This window comes from Mus caroli, unplaced genomic scaffold, assembly GCF_978045245.1.
Source record: "Mus caroli unplaced genomic scaffold, Mus_caroli_1 scaffold_2, whole genome shotgun sequence".
In the NCBI taxonomy this organism is placed as follows: Eukaryota; Metazoa; Chordata; class Mammalia; order Rodentia; family Muridae; genus Mus; species Mus caroli.
Genome location: NW_028227257.1, coordinates 103,948,948 through 103,965,629, shown reverse-complemented (window position 1 = coordinate 103,965,629; position 16,682 = coordinate 103,948,948). Strand labels below are relative to the sequence as shown.

The following is a 16,682-nucleotide window of genomic DNA, read 5'->3' as shown; positions in this document are numbered from 1 at the left end:
ACACAGGTAAGGGAGTCCAAACTGACTGGGAAGCACACACACACACACACACACACACACACACACACACACACACACACAGAGGGACCGCTGACAGGGCTGCTCTGAACATCTTCAGAAAGTTTTGGGCACAGTGTGACCATCACGTCCTGTGAGTCTCTATAAAGTCAGTTAGCTGGCTATGGTCACTCCAGAGCGGTCGGGGAAGAGTGAGGACAGAAGCCTTGTACATCATTTTCATTCTTTACAGATGGCGTTTGACTTTTGCCACTCCAAGTCAATGATGACTTGTGACATGTAGTATCTGCTCTGTCACTTTGTTCCTCACACACCGGGCAACTCTATACTGTTGCCCTTACTGGCCGATCTAGACTTGTGAACAGACAGGAAAGGAGTTCGAGGAAGTACAGTTCTCAGCATAACCAAGTAGTCCGAAGAACAATCCAGCCCAAACATTTTGATGACAAGCGGCGGGAGTTCTTTCTCTGGTGTATTCCGAAGGGCCAGATAACTCACTAGTCAAACACCTGGCCTGTCTCTCAGCTTGTCTTTCCCTTCACCATTTCTCCATACAGGATGCCTTGGGACTGCATCTTTCAGTGAAGCACTAGCAAGCATTTCAGCCTTTTAAGTAAACTCAGCCTTTTAAAATAGCACCCGATAGAAACCTGCAATGAAAGCAGATGTGTGAGCATGTGTGAGCGGATGAACTGATGGTGGGACTATGGTGATTCAAATGAGGCTCAGTTCATTTGCATGTAATGGAATTATAGGATTAATAGCACTGGTCATTTAAGAGCATCCTTATCTTTCTTCACAGAAAAAGTCCCTCTCTGAGACAAATAAAAGGGATGGATTACAGAAGCAGAGATCCTTTTAGCTAACATCTGACTTGTGACTTATGCTTTCACAAGAATATACACGTAAAGAAAACTCTGCTGCCCACCCCCCGCCCCCGCCCCCGGCACTTTTCAGAGCAATAAAAACACTGCTATAGCTGGAGAACAAGGAAAAGTCCATTACTCCGACTTACACATCTCTGCCAGGTTGAGTTTTCTAAATATTGTGATACACAGCCAGAGTGGTGAAACTGTCTTTGCTACGCAGCTCTATACACATACCCAGCTCTCTTTAATCCACCCAGTTGTCCCAGATGTCCACCCACCATTACATCTTCGTTTGACCATTTGTCTGTAAGACAGGCAGAAGGAGATGTTTCCCTCTGATGTACAAAATCTGTCTTCCAAATAATGCTATGGAAGAGAATAGCAAGCACACATGCTTTCTTACAATAAATTGTGAGGTGTGGGTTTGGGTAGCTCCTGTATCCCTGGGTAGTTTACGATTCCACTAATAGGGGTTATGTGAAAAATTTTGAGAGGACGTTTTTTTAGATAAAGACTATGAGTTCTCTGGTCTCCTTTCACTGTCTGGTATTTTTCACATATGCCTACGTCTGCGTGTGAAAGCTGTTTTAGTAGTTGCCGCCACACTGGGACCCAGATGGAAAAGGAGCTATAACAGAGTGAAGTTGAGCGACCTAATGGCTCCCTTGTAGAGACGGTTTCCACAGGGAGGAAATTGGGGTGAGACTGCCATGTGTCACAAGGTCTAGCATTTGTTATTTTAAGATGATCCTTATTCAAGATGGAAGAAGTTAATCCCACATGTAAGAAGGAGACTCAAGAGAAATGATATGTAGGCAAGAATGCTCAGAGCTATGTCAGAGCACACCAGAATTGTATCAGCACTGACAACTGGGAAATGCCATGAGGACTATCTCATTAGGGGGCAAGATCATCAGATTTTAAAGGAACCCCTTCCCCACCCAATTCAAAACAGCTAGAGTGCTCCAAGAGTCCCTGTTTGGCCCAGTTCTCTAGATTTGTCCCCTTGAAGTTGTTGATGACAGAGACGTCTTGATACAGGGACATTCTTCAATTATCCCTTTACAGAAGAAACGTCTGTGCAAATATTTAAAGTACCCCCTCCCTTCGTGCAAATTTGCCTTTAGATCAATCTGGTCTTGGACGCATGCCAGGAATAGCTTTAGCATGGAAGTTGCTGGGTGGGAAGGGTATAAGGAGGCTGCACGGACACTGCGGGGCTTTGCCAGGGACTTTAAAGCCATTGGTCCTTCCTTCCACACAGTCCAAGTGTCTCTCCCGGACTGAGAGTTCGCAGGGCAGAAAGCTTAAACATATTGTTTGTTTATTGAATGAGGCCTCCGAAGGGCACCGAGGGCCAGGGGCTTGGTCTCGCAGAGCGGAGGCCACCAGACTGCAGTTTCCCGGTGAAGCCCTCTCCCACCGCTCCATGGCCGGAGCGCTGCAGTCATTCTCGGCCTCTTTTTTTCCAGCCCAGCGCTCCAGCCGCGGCAGGACTGGACACGCGGGGGGCCTCTCTCTCCCGGGCAGGGTCTGTCGGATGACTGATCTTGGTACCCCACGGATTCCCGCGGACGCCAGGCAGGGACCAGATGGGCGCTGGAGCCCGCACGAAGGGGGCGCGGTGGGAGCAGAGCGGGACACCATGGAGCCCGCGGGAACGATCGGGGCTGGCGGGTGTTCCGGAGCCGGGGGCGGGGAGCCCGGAGCGCCGCCCCGCCAGCGCGCCCCGCCCGTGGGAGAGGAGGGGCTGCGGCGCGGAGGACCACTGGAGGCGCCGCGCGGCCGCCGCTGTCCGCGCTGGAGACCACAGCTCCGCACAGGCGGCGCCCGTCCTCCGCGCCTCCGGAGCCTCCTCCAGCCTGCGCGCCGGCAGATAGCACGGGTCATCTCCCGCCGCGACCTACGGCTCGCCCTGCAGGTAAGTGTCTCTCCGCCGCGGGGTGGATACCGGGTGCTTACCGCGCGGCCCGGGGGCATTGTGCGCGTCCAGAGGGCCGAGGACCCTGGCGATACGCGGGTGGGCAGCCGCAGCCCCAGGCCCCCAAGGCATCGCTGTCTCCAGAGGCGCCCCAGCTGGGTAGCGCGGAAGCGAGGATGACCAAATCGGTCCCCGGTGCGGTCAGAGTGGGAGGGGGTACCGGTGTCACGGTCCCTGCTCACCGCCCGCCTTCCCTTTCCGCGGCTGCCGGGGAATCCGGCTTCCTTGTACACGCATTCTCCTCTGCCCCCTTTCCCCGCCTCCCGCGGTAGTTCTTCATCCCCGATGCCCGCACCCCAGGGCCGAATGGCTAGGAATGGAAGTCGGGGCCGGGAGGACTGATGTAATTGTCAGCGGAGAACCGAACCGGTGCGGGTGAGAGCGCCCGCGCCTACGAGAGCTGACGCCTACGCTGCACCTTTCAGGGAATCCGGGAGCCGCGGGCAGTGGCCGGGCAAGTTGTGCATCGGGTTTGGTTGTGCGCGTGCACTGCGGACTGTCCTCGCGAGCACTCCTGGCTACCCCCGGCTGGCGTCCCTGCAGCCCTCTCTGCAGCCTGCGTCCACGCTCATCGCCCGAGCTCCCTTCTCCGGTTCAGACCGGGACAGGGTTTGCATTGCAGTCAGGACGTGCTTCCCCTGCGTCGAGCTTGGAGCTGCCCGCAGAACGAGTCGCCGGGGACGCTGGGGGAGGAGGGATGGGAAACCTGGGGAGGAAGCTGCGGAGAACGAATGACACCCGCAGATTTCTAAAAGCCTCTACCGTTTGCAGACGCACCGTAAGCCACGTCTTAAGCTGCTTTTAAAAGTTATGACCAGATACTGATTCTGTGACGATTCTGTGATCTACCTGAAAGGTTGGTGAAACTAGAGACCTAAAAGCTGGGGAAAGCATTACATAATGGACATGAAGCAAATGACTGAAACGAAACGGAACCCCGGGTTGCCAAATTGTTTCTCGCTTCTGGACAGAAAGTCCTATAAGGCTTTTTTAAAATAAGAATTTCCATTTTGGAGTGCCTGGGCAAGATTTAATAAATCATATATTATATCCGATTGCAATTTCTCCTAACAAAATAACATTTTGAACATATTTTCTTATATTAAAATACATACTAATTGATAGTTATGTCACAGACTTAAGAAATGTATAAGGAAATTTAAATCTTCCATCTTAAAACTATTCAACTTTGTTTTCCTCCTTTTAAGTTTTTGCATACATATCTATATATTCCTTCTCCACCCCTACCCCGTTTGCTTTGCTAGCATTTCTACAGTTTTGAGTACTGTGAGTTTGTGATGCTGATATTCCTATCTAGGGCTTGCTACAGCATTGCAGGTACAAAGACTCATAATAAATGAATCAGAAGACCTAGCAGTAACTCTGGGAGCGAGCAGGTTCCCAAGGTCGAAGGGAAGATGCTGTGTAACTCAGCTATAATCACCTACAGAGAATGTACATGCCTCATTGGGTTACAAGGAAGGCCCTGATTGGTGGAATATTATTTCTGTTATTGGCTTCCTCATTTAATATATCTTACCCAAAATACCTTTTAAGTTAATAGGATATTTTGAAATTAAAAACCTTTGCTTTTACCAACCTTAAAAATTCTTGGTTTTGTCCAGATCTTCAGTTGTTATGTCAATGACAATTATACATTCAGTGGAAGGATTGCTCTGGGGGAGACTTCTGTTTCAAATTGTCATGATTTATCAGATGTCTCTTGGTTTTAGTATGTTGAAGTTCTGTTTCACAGAGCTATAGTTCTAATTTCAGAGGATCATGAATAGATGCTGTCGTTTCTCTACTTTTATTTAACCTCAAGTGAGTTTTACTTGTATTTAAGTTAACTTTACTTTAGTAAGAAACACAGAGTCCTTCCAAGATTAAATGTTCTTTTTGGTGAGAGGTCTGTAGTGGTCCTATAGATGGATTATGTAAATTATAAGTAGACAAAAGCTTCATGTGATCACTCATGAAGTCAAGAAGACTAAGGAGGTTTCATTTTATTACAATACTTGGCTAACTAGCAGTCTGAGATCATTCAGTTGGTAATTCCTCATTAAGTTCCTACTTTGTTGAAGACACTAGTCTAGGTTCTGTGGGAGATGTGGAATATGCCAGCCCTTGTAAGGTTATATCTGCTTTAAGAAAGACAAGGTATAAATTGTTGAAAGCAGAATAAATTTTTTGTTTACTGTAAAGGTTAAGTCATATTTATACTTTAAAAATCTTAGCCAGGCAGCAGTGGCACACACCTTTAATCCCAGCACTTGGGATGCAGAGGCAGGTGGATTTCTGAGTTCGAGGCCAGCCTGGTCTACAAAGTGAGTTCCAGGACAGCCAGGGCTATACAGAGAAACCCTGTCTCGACCCCCCCCCCCAAAAAAAAACCCCACCAAAACAAACAAACAAACAAAACAAAACAAAAAACCAAAAAAGAAAACCCCAAAACAAATAAAAATCTTAGAGTAAAAAGTTTACCACTATCCCTTTGTTCCTTTTTTTTTAAATTCCTGTACTCATCACTGTATCTTCATGTTGTATGTAGCAGTAGCTAATTGACTTCCATTGCTGTACAATATTCCATCTGTGTCCTCAAACAGTGTTTCTCTGTTCTCAGTCCGTGGCTACTTCCTTTTGAAAAAAAAAAAATCACAAAATGTTTCCTTAGGCACAGGTGTAGGTGTAAACATTTCTCCCGGTGCAGATACCAAGGGATAGAATTGCTGGACTGTAGAGTTCTGTGAGTGTTTGAGTTACTAAATATTGCCACATTGTGTCTTCTAAGACTGTTGTCTTAGTTTACTCAGGGAAGCCAAGGAAACAAGCTGACACAGATAAGCAACTACAAAAGCAAACATTTCTTTTTTAACATACATGTTCTAAAATACACTTTTTATTTTTATTGTTTTAAGAAAAGCAGTGTGGTGAGCATGAAGCTTGGGATAGGGCCAGCGAGGTTGCTCAGCAGGTGAAGGCAGTTGCAAACCTGATGACCTGAATTTGATCCCTGGAATCCATATGGTGGTAGGAAAGAACTGGCTCCCACAGAGTGTCTATTGATCTCTCTACTCAAGCTGTGGCATGTATGTCCCCAAATAAATAAATGTTTAAAAAAATGTGCAGTTGTGGATCAGGGAGATGACCACAGGTGGATATAAGTTGCACATAGTGATCTTACATAGGACTGGTGGTTGTTGTATAGATAATTGTCCTATTTTTGAAAAGAAAAACAGTGCATCTTGCAAAGAACCAATGATGGTATTTTAAAATTCTCAGGGAAAAAAAGAAAACAAGGTCATTGGAACTGTCACACAACAGGCTTCTGTGGCACCAGACCCAGAGGTGTCATTTGAAGGACAAGAAGCTGCCCCTGTGTAGAAGCATGGTTTGCCAAGAGTTGGTGAAGAATGTTGGCAGGAAGGATGGGCAGGGATGGTCATGCTGGGAGGAGGAGGGCTATGTGGAACTGAGGGAATGTATGACCATGGAGGAGGCAGACACTGGCAATTTCCCAGCAGATAACTCACTCCAGATGTCCAGGGGATGATGGGTACAAAGAAGGGATCCCAGGCAGGAACCCTGGTTATCCGAGAGTTCTCAAGTTTGGAGAAAATGAAGAATTCATTTTAAATCACCGAGAAGATAAACCAGGGCTTGTGATGTGATCTTAGATAAGGAAGAGAGGAAAGAGTCCGAGATAGCTAAGTGAGGGAACTGGAGAAGCTACAGTGGATTTCAGACGTTAATTACGGAGTTAGTTCCTATCAACTTCTGTTTGAACACATAGGCTTTGGCGCTCCCAGGAGTGGTGAGGATCCTGCACTGAAGGATGGAGCCCTGCAATGTATCTCAATGAGTACGGAGAAGTCATCAGAGGAGTAGTACAGAAGACTCATTTGTATTGCTTACTTACAGATGGAACATAAACCAATAACATTTTGATTAAGATACTGTGGTGTGTCCATGTGGAAGGTGGCATTGAGCTACAGAGTTGAGGGAGTCCTGGGCTTGCAGGAGAAGGAGAAGGATGGGGTGGATGAAGTGGGAAGAGCAAATCATCCACAGTATGCAATGTGAGGGTTGGGTTCTAAGCCACCGCTTACCTGGAGCAAGGATGCTAACAGTCACTTTCCAAGGGCACAGATATTGTAGTGGGCCTGACGGATAGGGACCTTTGGGTTTGCTCTCCTAATGTTTCTGATTGAATGTTGTCAAGCATATGCACATGCACTTCCATTGTCTCATTATACCTCCTTGATAAATAAATGTACAGTCCTCTCCAGCTCTGTCATTCTAAGAGAGTCTCTGTGCTCCCCTTTGGAGGCAAGGAACTTTTTATTTGTTCCTTTGCTCTATTTCTGTTTTGACAGATTTTCCCTATGTAGTTCAGGCTGGCCTTGAACTAATTATGTGGCCCAAGCTGACCTCAGACTCAAGATCCTCTGTCTCCGCTGTATGAATAATGGGGCTAGAGCCACTCCTAGCTCAGGTTTTTATTAATAAGGAATAGTAGTACATATTGTCATTTTGGCTGCATAGGGATGTGACAAGCACCATGGATGAAAAACAACTTACAGGAGGAAAGGGTTCATTTGGGTTCTAATTCCAAGTCACACAGTCCATCATAGAGGAAAGTCAGAGTAGGAACTCAGGCAGGAGCTTGGAGCAGAGAACATGGAGAAGCATTACATGCTAGCTCACTCACAAGGCTATGCCCAGCTTGTTCTTGTACAGCCTAGGACCATCTGTCTAGGGATGGTGCTGCCTGCAGTGGGCTAGGCCCTCTTCCATCAATTAAAAATCAAGACACTCTCCCACAGGTTGGCTGATCTAGGTAGTTCCTCAGTTGAGGCTTATACAAACTGACAGTTAAAGCTAACTAGGACATGTGCCTTTTGATTTTTTTTTCAAATATATGAAGAAAATATTCAGGCAGTAGAAATGGTCATGTTTTTGTTGATGCTTGAATGACTCATGGTAAGTTGGCTCATAGATTTTTCAAGCCGAAAGGGATTTAAACATGATCTGTACGGGGGTGGGGTGGGGTGGGAGTGGGGTGTCAGGACTGCAGCTGGGTTGGTAGAGTCCTTGTCTGCCATGCGTGAGTCTGTCTTTAGTGGTGTGCAAAGACAAAACCAAACCGAAAGCAACACCCAATCAAAAGCCATTCTATTGGCGCCTCTGATTTCCAGGTTAAGAGAAGGAGGCCCACACTTAACCCCGTGGGCCCTGTAGGTAACACTGAGAAGATTTGACAAGTAACTGAATTCTGATCGTGGGAAGAGGAGGTAAAGCCTGCCCTTTACTTAAGGAACCATAAGGGCAGATGAATGAGAAAGTGAGCCAGGACTGAGATTTTCATCTTTCTTGTGATGCATATTCATGTATTTATATATCCCCCCTCTCTTGCTTTTTCTCTTTTCTGACTAGAAAATGAAAATGTGTGTATATAGTTTTTAGTGTTTACTCTTTTTTTTAAAAAAAGGATTTATTTATTTTATCCTATATGTATGAGTACTTTGCCTGCATGCATGATGCACACCACAGAAGGAGGCATGAGATCCTCTGAAGCTGGAGTTATGGATGTTCATCATGTGAGTGCTGAGAACGGAGCCAGGGTCCTCTGCAAGAGCAGCATGTGCGCTTAACTACTGAGTCGTCTCTCCAGCTCCGAGAGTTTACTTTTTTGGACAACTATAGCCCCGTGGTTTGTTCAATAGTGGGAGGGCACAGGGGGAAGTTAAATCCTCCGGAACTGGCTACTCTGTCTCTTTTCCTTGACATCCTCTTTCTTTATGTTAACAGAGACAGTCAGCTGCACTTGGGTCAGGAATAGGACCTGAACATGTAGGTTTTGTCTTGCCTTTTATAGAGGTGCCCTTCCTGTAACTCTTGAGACAGACCTATTCACCCCTTCACACCTGCAAAAGCAGGAGGAAAAGTAACACCCGTTTATTTTTAGAATCTTTTTTTTTTCAGAAGTCAATCTAAAAATAAACTTGGCCTCAATTTCCCGCTGTAGGTGCTAAACTACTTGCCCTAAACTAGAGATAAGCTTTATTTACTTATTTATACTGTGATGTTGGGGATAGAACCTGGGAATTTTTTTTTTTTTTTTGGTATGCTACGTGAGTGGTCTACCATTGAGCTACATCCTCAGCTCGTTCTGATAAATTAGTATCATATGTAATAAGTATACTCAATACCTAAGTAGCTAAAGGAACAGTAAAGTAAATATATTGTGTCATGTGTTATTTCTGGAGATGAAGTTGAAAGTCTGGACTTATTTTAAATTATGTTCATATTTTTGCTTTCTGTTTATCCATAGCAGCTAGACAAGCTTTTGCATATTCTCACCCCAGCAGGCAGCACATCTGAACAGGGTTTATTGTATAATTTCCCAGGAATAGAAAGAGTGGCACAGTTTGAATGGCATGTGGATTGTGAAAAGGCATTAATATATTCCTTTTGATCTGAGTAAGTTTCAAATTGAGGCAACACACACACACAGAGCAGGGGGAGCAGGTTGGGGGAGAGAGAGAGAGACAGACAGAGAGAGAGAGAGAGAGAGAGAGAGAGAGAGAGAGAGAGAGAGAGAGAGAGAGAGAGAGAAACCAATCTGCAAGGTAGGCCAAGCAAAAATGTAGGGCTCATGTTAAAAAAAAAGTCCCTAGGAACACAGGGGAGGAGGACAGAGTTGAGTCCAAGAGGAGCAGATAGTGATAGTGAAGTGGAAGGTCAGCAGAAGGGGGTAGGGGGAGACTACGGCCTCACCTGTCTTTCACTTTCAGAATGGGCCAACAGAGGAAATCAAAGTATGGACCCCAGAAGCTATGTAGATCAGGTATTTTGGAAACCACTTGGCTCTCCATTAAAATAAAGACTTTAAATATCTTGGAAGCCGAAAAAAATAAAAAAGATTTAAACAAAACAACAAAACAGCTTTACCTCCATTTGAGGAAAGATCACACATATCAGGCAGAAGATAAAATTTATCATATTAGAGACTGTTCACAACATTCTTAATGTCCAGAGAGCTCCTATGTATCAAGAAGGGAAGATGACTGATAACCAGTAAAGAAAGGGTAAAGGAAATGAACAAACCATTCATTCCACAGAAAATTAATTAGAAGTGGCACATAAATACAAAATCGTGCTTACTGCATGAGGAGAGAAATGTGAGCTTACAATACTGAATTCCTTGTATTGGCAAACATCATGATCTTTTTCATGCGTTATGGTGGCAAGGCTTTCAGTAACCAGTGAGCATCATGCATTAGAGTTAGGTGAGCAAGATGGCAGATGTGGCATCTATGGATACCATCATTTCGCATTAACTACCCAAGTTAAAAATTTACTCTAGGGGGTCGCGGCTGGCCTTTTTGTAAAGTTTCGTGAAACTCATTGCTCCTCGTGGGGAGCTTTGAGAGGCCTGGCTTTCGGGGGGGGGGGACCGGTTGCAGGGTCTCCTTTGTCCGCGGATGCTCCAAATACCCTTGGAAGAGAACCTTTCTGTTGCCGCAGACCCCCCGCCCCCCGCGCGGACCCCCGCGTGTGGGTCTTCTAGTTTCTCTGTGTGCTCGTCGCATGAAAAAAAAATTAGGGACCTCAAGGGGTTTCTCTATTAATATACTTTGCAGGATGAATTTGCATAGAAGTTTATTTTAGCATTGATTAAGGAAGGAGCATTAAAAGTTATCCTGAACTGACTAAATAATTTGGAAACAGAAACAAAATTAGATTGCTATTGAAAATGCAAAACCACCCAACGCAGTGTTGGTGTGCAAAGATCTCTAGGCTGGAAGAACAGAACAGATCAGGGCACAGGTTAGATCGTGACTGTTCATGTTAAATACTGGAAAATGACTTTTCATGTTAAATATGAACTCAAGCGCACTTTCTCTTGTAACTGTACATGCTGTTCTATAAAATACAAACAAACGAAAAAACTCAAAACGACAATTGCCTTTTGAAAAGAAAACTATGGGGTTGGGGTGAATATGGAAGGACACTTATTCTCTTGCTGTGCCCTACTAGATTATTAAGTGCAAGAATTCGTTGTCTATTCAACTGAACAAGTTTCTAGGGTATCTTTCACACTGATCAGTTTTGTTGAGTAGTTGTCAGCCATGGAACTTTTTGTAACATCGGGGTCAGTCAGTTGCTGGAAGCATATGCTTATTTCCATAAGCAGTCACTGTTACTGCTAACCTGACGGGTTAGAGGTCCACATAGGATGACACCGGAAGCATTTGTCCTTTGGAACGGATTAACCCGTCTTGGTTCTCTAGAGTTCCCTTGCTTTCATTATGGCGCTCCCAGCTAGCTGGTCTCACTGGAGACAGACTCACAGACCACGGAGTGGGACCCAGGTATGCATGGGAATAAGGAAGAATGTGGAAGGCAGTGATGGTAGAAGCCTGGGGCTGGGAGGGCGCAGAGAGTGAGACAACAGTTGCTCTGCCCAATTCTATGTAGCCATAGTAGAAAAGAAGGGAGCGTGGATGCTGTCGGTCAAGGTCTTTATCACCTGTAACCCTTCCCCCAGGGGGCGGGTTTCCTCTAGACCAGGAATCTGTAGGTTTTAATTGTCTTTGGTTCTGGGATGCATTTCTGGCCATCACTGATCCTCTCCTAACTCTCTCCATCCCTGTAAACATTCCCTGGATTTTTTTTTTTTTTTTTTTTGGTAATACTTGCTAAGTTTTTGCTGGGTTCTACTCTCTTACAGCCATGTACTTAGAGTGATTGTGTCATCACGCCCTTGTCCTCACACCCGCTAAAAGTGCCAGCTATCAAGGTACAGCCCAGCACAGAGAGGTAGTAGTACAAAGTCTATTCGTAGATCTGTTCATCTTAGAAGAATAGCGTGTGCTGGCAGGAATCTCATTGGCAGTAATACGAAGAGTTATGAGTTACGTATACCGAAGAAATGGAAAAACATGGGGTTTATCAGAGCTGCCACGCTGAAAAATGTTTTCCAAAGAGAAGTAAAATACTCTGGTCATGAAGTTAGAATTAGCTATGTATCCAAATATACCGGGTAAATAATATGCACATTTCTGCTTTGAAGACATCCTCTGTGTGTACGTGTCTTTCTGTTCCTTTCATACAAGTTTATTTAGAAATAAACAGAGGATTCAGCAGGCTTGGTGCAGCATGTTGGATGATGGGAAGCCTTAGGTGTTAAAGTTGGGGAACTTGGAGAGCAAGAGTCGGGAGAAGTGAGTGGGAAAGGCCAGAGAAGTGCCTGCCCCTGAAGAGAGGGCAGTGTAGTGACCTCCGAAGGCTTGCTTTTGTAAAAGACCGGTGGAAGAAGCTGAAGGACTTCCATTTACCTTCCCAGCCTGGGGAAATTTCAGGATGTATGCGATCCTTAGCTACCATATCTGGAATATCTATTTCCTAGTGGGATTTTGAGAGTAGGTTTCATGTGACTACATTTTGTTAACAGATTATCTAGTGTGTGTTGAATCCAGGTGAGCGCGGTGTCATGCTAAACTGGTTCACTGTGCCATTCCATCCGTTTCTTTCAGTGTTTTCCTCTGTGGAAATAGGCTCTTAGGAAGTTTTGCCAGTGTAGACCTTTTTCAGCAAAGCGGTGCATATTTGATAGGAAGAGCCCTGGAATGAGCAGCGTGGATACCCAAGTTTTATTCCCAGCTTACCTTTGCAAAGTAATCAAGCCCGGGTCAGAGATCTCTCAGATCCTGTTTCCTTGTATTAGAAATGAGTGCCTCTCGGAAGAGGCAGAATATGAGGCACCACAGAAGGCTATATTTACATTAGATGAACTAGTTTTTGTAGTTGATATTTTATGCTTATGTAGCCTAGGCTGGCCTTAAACTGCCGCTCTTCCTGCCTCTGCCTCCTGAGTGGGGGAGGTGGGGGGTTGGGGGTGGGGGGGTGAGTGGGTGGGGGATTACAGAGGTGTGCCACCCTGCTGGGATTCTACATTTTCCTCCCCTGTAGTGTTTTGTTCATTGATTACAGATGTGAGGTGAAACCTTTCTTTACTGATGCTGTAGATCTTAGAAAGGACTTGGAAATCAAATGTAAATTACGATTTTATTACACTCTGTGATTTTTCTTAAATTTCTTTTTCTTTTCTTTCTTTTTTTTTTTTACTCTTCTGGTTCTTTGCAAGTTAGTTTGTCTTGTCATAAGAGGAAAATCAAAGCTGGAAATCCCCAGTTCCTGGTGTGATTGGGGTCGAGGTGACTTGGTGTCACTGTTGTCCCCTATACCCTCTGACCTCCTGCGCTCTGTGCTCCTCTGGTCCAAACTTTTGTTTTGAAAATTGGATACTGTTTTGCAAGTCCAGAAGCTGTCTCTTGGCTTTATGTGTGTTGCTATTTTATTCGCTGGCAAGCTAGGGATTGAACTCAGGGCTTTGCATGCCCTAGGCAACTACTGTACCACTGAGCTATGTCCCTTACCTTTGTGGGGTTTGTATATTTTTGTTTTTTCAGAGATAGAGTCCTGCTATGTAGCTCAGGCTGGCTTTTGGCAGTATATTCTCTTGACTCAGGCCCTATCCTAAAGTTGAAATTATAGATGTGTGTCACTGACTCCTGCTTGGATTGGCTTTATTTGCTTTTAAATAATTCCCCTCCCCCACCCATGTAATTAATTAATTAATTAATTAACTAGCATCGATAATTGAACCGGTGGGTCAGGTATGTTAAGCACACAGTCTACCAGTAAGTTATAACTTAAGCCTCTTTTGAACTTCAGAATGATACAAGACCATAATATAAAATTATAAAAATGCAGAAAAGTATATTTTCAAATCTTTTGTATTGCTTGTATTGTAAAAGTGTAGTTAAAAATTGAGTCTGACCTGCAGGTGTTTTCCAAATTGTACTTGTAATTTTTTTGTTTTGTCTTTATTTGTTCTGTTTGTTTCTCTGTGTAGACCAGACTGGCCTCTAACTCAGAGATCCACCTGCCTCTGCCTCTCGGGTGCTGGCTTTAAAGGCATAGTCACACTGTCCTGCCAGTGTTGTTAATTTTAAGAACTTAAAACAGACCTTTTTCTTTGGAGCAGTGTTAACTTCATAGCAAAGTCAAGTAGAGAGAGCGGAATTGTAATACGCACGCACGCACGCACGCACGCACATGCGCTCTTGCGGCTGCTGGCTGGGTGTTGGTTCCAGTCAGTGGATCTATGGACACGTCATTATCCAAAGTCCACAGCTGACACGCGGTGTCAGTCTTCTCAGTGTACACCTGTTGCATTGTGCAGCTCTGTAATGACGGGAGCTTACCACTGTGGGATGGGACAGGATGGTTGTGTTACCCTAAAGAACTGTGCTGTCCCTCCCTGTCCCCTCGTCAACCTGCACCAACTCCTTATCCTCCTACTGTCTCTATAGACAAACAATTGTTTTGAGAATTTCTCTCTTGCCGTTTTATTGGCTTACGTTTTTATTAGTGTGCATTGATTACACATAGCGATAGACTTAATAGAGACGTTGTTATTCATGTACACCTTGTACTTTGACCATATTCACCCTCTTTTGTTCTCTTCCCCTTTCCCTAAACACCACTCCCCACCCCACTCCCCTAAACACTCCCTTTTCTAATTCTCTCTCTCATATGTGTGTGTGTGTGTGTGCGTGCGCATATATGAACACACACACACATACAATGATTTATATACAGAGTTAAGGATTTGCACATGAGAAAAGTGTGCATCATTTGTGTACTTATCTTTCTGGGTCTAGCTTACCTTCCTTTCTATTACCTTGCTTTTCTATTTCTATTACCATCTGCAGACATGCCCACCGTTCTGCAGGTGAGGTAATTTCCATCTCCCTTAGGCTGGCTGGACTTCCATTGTCCACGTATCTGGAAGTGATCGCCTAGACTGACTTCAGAGCTGTGGAGAATATTGCTGCATAAAATAAGGACATTCCCCCTTAGTTTCTCTAGGTGTGTTGGCCAGGGGTGAAATCATATGGTAGTTTTATGTTTAATTGCCTTGAGGAACCATATGCTAGTCATAACATATTTTTTAAAAATTATGTGTGTAGTATATGGCTGTGTACAGGCATGTGTTGTGGGGTGACCCTGCATGTGTATGCAGATGTGGAGGTCAGAGGTGGAGGCCAGAGCTTTCCCTGTCACTCACCACCTAATTTATTGATTTTGAGATGGAGTCTCTCACTGAACCTGGAACTCACAGACCAAGATGGGGTCTGCCTCTTTCTAATCCCATCCCTGGGTGCTAGGGTAACAGCCTGGCACCACCTCTCCTGGCTTTTGTGTGTGTACTGGGATTTGAACTCAGATCCTCAGGCTTGCATGGCAGACATGCTATTGACCGCTCCATCTCCCCAATACTGCTACTCATAGTTTGTTGTTATTTTTATTATTATTATTTTCTTGAGACAGGGTGTTACTATGTAGCCTTGGCTGGCCTGGAAATCACCATGTAGACCAGGCTAGCCTTGAACTCACAGAGATCTGGCTGCCTCTGCCTCCCTCAGTGCTGGGACTAATGGCCACCATTCTCCGCTTACCCATAGGTTTTTTTGTTTGTTTGTTTGTTTTTAGACAGGGTTTCTCTGTGTAGTCCTGCCTCTGCCTTCCAAATGCTGGGATTAAAGGTGTGCACCACCACTGCCCAGCTCATAGTTTTTAAAAGATACACAACATGTTCTTTTGAGCATGTCATGTTTAACTGAATTTTAGTTGAACACTTAGACTTTTTTCTTGGAATTATGGCAACTTGATGACTGGCCCTGTATATAGATGTTTGTATAGAACTCTGCTATTCCCTAGACTTGCTAAATCAAGGGAATATCAATTCTTTAAGATCTTTGTTATGTATCCACTGCAAAATAGTCTGTCAGATAATTCTAGCATATTTTTTCTAGTCTCCTTAATAGTGTTCATGATTTCCTGATATAAAGAACTGTCATGTGAACTGTCAGAACACAGGCGTCATGGGTTCACACACAGCTCATGCGCTAGACATTGTTTCGTGTGCTTGGTGGATAGTCAGTTAACGGTCAGTGGTTTTTTAGCTCCGTTGTAAGGACAAGAACACTGGGAGGCAAAGAGGTTAAAGAACTTGGCCAAAGTAGTTTACCTGTCTCTAATATGGGTACACTACCAGGGCTTATCTATCTCTGGAGTTGGGATAAGAGTTCTAGGTTCCTCTGTCTCACTGGGAGTCTCAGCAGTGTTACCAGCAGTGTATCTCATTGCTGTAGAAATAGCACCCCAAAGATATAATAACTAACATGACCAATGAGAATTCAGTCTTCTTTTTAAAGGGTAAATATTTAAGTAGCAAATTGTCTTCAAGTTAAACTTTGCCTAAGTCAGTTACTATTTAGAACATTGTTGGTCTTCATTGACAATTACTTAATGACAGTTTTATGGTCCTTTTTATCTTGAAAGGAAGTGGGGACAGCATGTGTCCACCATACACTGTAGATGCTGAGCCTGGGCCTTGCTGTGCTCTGAGTACAAGCTGATATCTGGTCAGCAGTAAAATGTGAACCAAATTTGCAATCCCTGTTGTGAGTAAACCAAGAGCATAAAACTCAGTTTCCTTAATCCACACTGGTGCTTCCATGTGATGTATCTAGAACCAGCATCCATTGTTGTATTTCACCATTAAAATTCTAATTTAAGCAAATAAAAATTCCCTTTTTTTCCCTCGTCTTCTGTCTTCCTCCCATGTTCTAGCCATTACTTTTCCAGACATTTGATATCTCTTTTAAAAATTTTAATCGTTTGTTATTTAGAGCGTTTGTGCATACGTGCATTGAGCACATGCACACATGTCATGG

General features: G+C 44.5%; 1 protein-coding gene across 8 annotated transcripts in view; it reads left to right on the top strand.

Moving 5' to 3' along the window:
• The first annotated feature begins 2,614 nt into the window (after positions 1-2,614).
• Positions 2,615-16,682, top strand: part of Osbpl6 (oxysterol binding protein like 6) — a 191,978-nt gene continuing 177,910 nt past the window's right edge. For 3 of the 8 annotated variants that reach the window (XM_029470678.2, XM_029470671.2, XM_029470664.2), the window contains exon 1: positions 2,615-2,808. The gene's annotated coding sequence lies outside the window, so the exon portion shown is untranslated. Of the gene's footprint in view, positions 2,809-3,293; positions 3,725-16,682 lie in introns of all 8 variants that reach the window. The other 5 variants (XM_029470682.2, XM_021184230.3, XM_029470669.2 and 2 more) reach the window with 3 other exon arrangements.